Source organism: Hibiscus syriacus, unplaced genomic scaffold (assembly GCF_006381635.1).
Source record: "Hibiscus syriacus cultivar Baekdansim isolate YM2019G1 unplaced genomic scaffold, ASM638163v2 tig00110007_pilon, whole genome shotgun sequence".
In the NCBI taxonomy this organism is placed as follows: domain Eukaryota; kingdom Viridiplantae; phylum Streptophyta; class Magnoliopsida; order Malvales; family Malvaceae; genus Hibiscus; species Hibiscus syriacus.
In genome coordinates, this window is record NW_024062559.1 from 2,084,845 (window position 1) to 2,090,365 (window position 5,521).

Sequence of the window (5,521 nt, forward strand, 5' to 3'; positions counted from 1 at the left end):
GTCTGAATATGTGATGTTGTTCGCATTCAATTTAAATCAACATTTTATCTTGTTTTATTTACTTTAGCATCCTGTATATTTATTTTGTCTTTACCAAACTTTCCTACACTCATTAAATCACCTCCTTGTTTTATTAATATTAGTTCTTAAGTTGAGAACTTAGTAAGACGTAGTTTGTGACATTAGTTCTAGTTATGGTGAAAATATATTTCTTGACCAATCCCTGTGGAGAAGATACTCACTTACCCTATATTACTTGAATCGATTGTGTATACTTGCACAGACTTGCTTGCCTTAACATATACATTTACAAGCAATCAAGTTTTTTGTGCCGTTGCCAGGGATTGACAACTGACGAAAAGTTTTAGCTATGACAAGCTATCTCTGTCACATTTTATTTAGTCTAACGTAGTTTACTATTTTCTTTTATAGGTTTTTATTATTGCATGACCTTGAGATCTTCTGGTAAGCCTTTGGAACCATTCGACCCTGAAGTTGAGCAATCACTCAAGCAAAGGAGTATGCGACTCGTTTCGGCAACAAGGAGTACATCAAGATGTGCTAAAACTGAAACTTTTCCCTTATTCCCTAAGAAATTGAGCAAGAGCCTGTCTCAGCGGAGTTCCTTCAGACTCAATAAAGTCATGGGTAGATTTATGCAAGAGTTTCCTACTATGATATAATCTGCCCAATATGAACACAAAGCTTCGAAATGACATTGCTAGTTTTCACCAAGTAGATGATGAATCAATGTACCAATGTTAGGATAGGTACAAAAGCCTACTTCGCAAGTATGTTAACCATGGCTTTCACGACTGGACGCAAGTGGTAATATTTTACAATGGAGTCAATGCACCAACTCGAATGATGCTAGATGCCTCAGCAAATGGCACCTTACTAGAAAAATCACCCTAGGAAGCTTTTAACATCCTCAATAGGATAGGAAAATAATGATTATCAATTTCCAAATACATGATTGGGAACCGGTAGAAAAACATCTAGAGCATATGAATTAGATGGTAAGGATTTGGTAGCCGCTCAACTTTCTTTCATAACCAACATGTTGAAAAATTTGCAACGTCCTAACGAGGTAAGAGAAGTTAATGTGACAATTAACGCATGCTTATTTTGTCACGGAAACCATCATGAGAGTGAATGCCCGAAAAACCATGAGTCATCCAATTTCGTGGGCAATTACAATCGGAGCAACAATAACCCATATTCGAACAAATACAATCCTGGTTAGAGACAGCACCCAAAATTCTCATGGAGTCATCAAGGAAACAATAACAATCAAGAGGGAATTTGTTATGGCATTGGAGAATCAAGCAACACTTTTGCAAAGCCACAGTTCATCCCTAAGGGCATTGGAGAATCAAGTGGGACAAATTGCTACGTCATTACACTCTCGCCCACAAGGAAATCTTCCTAGTGATATGGAGATCACCAAGAATCATGAGAAGGAACAATGCATTGTACTTACACTAAGGAATTGTAAACAAATCAACCAAGATGACAAGTTTGGGGGAGAAAACTCAAACAGTTTTCACCAAGACATAACGTAACCTGAGGATCGAGCTGAAAATGTTGACCAAGACGAAACACCTAAAGAGAATGAAAAAACTGATGAAATGCATCGATCAAACAATGAGAAATTCATGGACGAGGCCAGAAATTCTTCAGCAACAACAGCAGACAATGTGAGACCTCCACCATCTTTCCCTCAATGGTTGAAGAAGCAGATGATGACATCCAGTTCAAAAAATTCGTTGATGTTATATCTGTTGTGTATTAATGTGCCTTTACTTGAAGCCATCGAGCAAATGCCTTCCTATGCCAAGTTTCTTAAAGACATTGTTACGATGAAACGGAAGGTAGAACGCGTTGCCACGATAACAAAAATATGTTCAGCAGTGAGCAAACTCCCACCAAAGCAAAAAGACCCTGGAAACTTTGTAATACCATGGTCAATTGGTAGTAACATCATAGGACGAGCTCTTGTTGATTTGGGATCAAGTGTGAACTTGATACTAAAGTCCATATTTATAAAATAGATGGGTATCACATGTGCCCAACCTCAATCATCTTACAGCTAGCGATCAGTCATATGTGCGAACCAGAGGGCAGAATAGAGGACGTCATCGTAAGGGTGGATAAATTCGTCTTTCCAGTTGATTTCCTTATCCTGGATTGCGAAGCCGATGAAAATTTCCGATCATCCTGGGACGACCATTCTTAGCCACTGGGAGAATCCTAATAGATTGCGAAAAGTGAGAGTTCACAATGCAAGTAGGAGAGCAAAGTGTCACAATCAATGTATTCAACTCCATGAAATATGTGGACGATTCATAAGAATGCCAATGCATTAGAGAAGTCGAGGAAAAGATAATCCTAGGACAAGGTGAATCTCTACGACTCAATGAATACAGCGTTTTGTATCACCCCTATAACCGAGATGTGCGAAAAAGATACATTTGGCCCAAGTGAATTAAACTCAGAAGAGGATTCACAAATTCATGGCCCTGACAACAAAATCTGAACAATGAATGCCCTGCAATTGACACCAATGCACGATACGGAAGAGAGACAAAGGATCAATCGAAACTTCTTCATAACAGATCAGTATGAAATTTTAACCCTTAGAATATGATGAAATAAAGTCTCAAGAATCATCCTTGCAACAAGCACCGAAACTGGAACTTAAACCTTTGCCATCATATTTGAAATATGGTTATCTAGAGTTGATGAGACTCTACTAGTGATAATTTCAGCCAACCTAACCTCCAAATAGGAGAATAGTTTGTTGAATGTTTTGTTACGGCACAGAAAAGTTCTTGGATGGACAATGGCAGACTTGAAGGGAATCAGTCCGACTATATACATACACAAAATCAACCTTGAAGATAGCCATAGCACTTCGGTGGAACCTCAAAGAAGGCTCAATCCAATCATGAAGAAGGTAGTTATTAAGGAAATCATAAAATGGTTGGACACGGGAGTAATATATCATATATCCGATAGTTCATGGGTTAGCTCGGTGCAATGTGTGCTAAAGAAGGGTGGTATAACCATGATTAAAAGAGAACATGACAAACTCCTCACCACCAGAACAGTTACAGGTTGGCTTATATGCATGGATTACATGAAGCTCAACAAAGCCACAAAGAAATAATATTTCCCCCTTCCTTTCATCGACCAAATGCTTGATAGGTTGGCGAGAAAGGCATTTTACTGCTTCCTCGATGGATATTCAGGGTATAACCAAATAGCCATATCATCGGAGGATCAAGAGAAAATAACTTTCACATGCCCGTATGGCACCTATGCATTTAGAAGAATGTCGTTTGGATTATGTAACGCTCCAACTACATTCCAAAAATGCATTATGGTAATATTTTCAGATATGGTGGAAGAATGCATGGAAATATTTATGGAGGATTTCTCCATCTCGGGTGATGATTTTAAACGATGCCTCGATAATTTATATATGGTACTGAAATGATGTGAAGAAGCCAACCTAGTGTTGAATTGGGAGAAATGCCATTTTATGGTGACTGAATAAATAGTGTTGGGTCACAAAATTTCATGTCAAGGCATTGAAGTAGATAAAGCCAAGGTGGACATAATTGCAAACATACCCCCACCCACCAGTGTGCGAGGTGTACGAAGCTTCCTTGGACATGCAGGCTTCTACAGGCAGTTCATAAAATATTTTTCTCAAATCTCTAAACCCTTATGTCTTTTCTTCAACAAAATCATCCATTTGAATTTACTAATGATTGTTTGAATGTCTTAACAGATTTGAAGAAAAACCTTTCGATAGCACCAATCGTTGTCCCGCCAGATTGGAACTAACCATTTGAACTCATGTGCGATGTTAGTGACTATACAGTCGGAGCAGTGCTAGGGCAACGAAAAGTAAAATTTTTCATGTCATATACTATGCAAGTTGTTCTCTTAATGATGCACAAGTTAACTATACCGCCACTGAAAAAGAACTCTTAGCAGTAGCATTTACATTCGATAAGTTTAGGCAATACCTAATAGGCAGTAAGGTAATTGTGCATACATATCACTCAACCATTAAATGCATGATTAATAAAAAAGATGCGAAGCCTAGACAAATTCAATGAATACTATTACTACAAGAGTTTGATTTAGAGATTAATGATAGAAAAGATATAGAGAATCAAGTGGCAGACCAATTGTCTAGGCTAGATAAAAATCCTAATGTTGACACAACAGAAATTAGAGAAGATTTCCCTGATGAGAAAATATTATTTGTCACGGTTGTGTCGTGGTATGCTGACATTGTTAACTTTCTTGTTAGTGGTATTGTTCCGTCTGATTTATCTAGCCAGGGCAGAAAGAAGTTTGGACATGATGTGCGACATTACTATTGGGATGAACCATTTCTATTCAAGCAATGCAGAGACCAAATAATTCGACGATGCATTCCAGAAGAAGAGCAGAAAGATATTCTACACCAGTGCCACTCATCACCATATAGAGGGCATTTAAGTGGAATGAGAACAACAACAAAGGTGCTCCAATCTGGATTTTATTGGCCAACCCTGTTCAAGGATGCGCATAAATTCTATAAGACATGTGATATATGCCAACGAACAGGAAACATATAAAAAAGACATGATATGCCATGGTAAAATATTCTGGAAATTGAACTCTTCGATGTATGGGGAACAGACTTCATGGGACCTTTTCCCATATTTTTCGGAGATGTGTACATCCTTTTGGCAGTAGATTATGTATCAAAATGGGTTAAAGCCATTCCTACACCTAAAAATGATTCCAAAACAGTGTTAAAATTTTTGCACAAAAATATATTCAACCTATTTGGAACACCACGAGCTATCATAGTGATGAAGGCACTCATTTTGATAATAAATTGATTGCCAAGGCACTGAAGCGATATGGAGTACGATATAGGATTGCTATGGTATATCACCCTCAAACAAATGGACAAGCCGAAGTGTCTAACCGGGAAATCAAACAAATCCTTGAGAAAGTGGCCAACCCAAATCGAAAGGACTGGTCGACGAAGCTTTATGAAGCACTATGGGCTTATCGCACAATATTCAAGACACCATTGGGAATGTCATCATTCAAATTGGTCTATGGAAAGGAATGTCATCTGCCGGTTGAACTCGAACATAAAGCCTATTAGGCCATCAAGAAGCTAAACATGAATGCTCAACTTGCTGGAGAAAGAAGACTCTTGGATTGAACAACATGGATGAATTCAGAGCACACACATATGAGAATGCCCGCCTATACAAGGAGAAAACAAAACAATGGCATGACAGAAAAATACTGCCAAGGCAATTTTATTCTAGACAACAAGTACTGCTCTTTAATTCACATCTCAAGTTATTCCCATGCAAGTTAAAATCACGATGGCCCAGACCATTCATTGTACACCAAGTCCATGACAATGGATCAATTGAAATCCAGAACCAAAACGATGGTTCCATCTTTAAGGTGAACGGGAAGAGACTTAAGG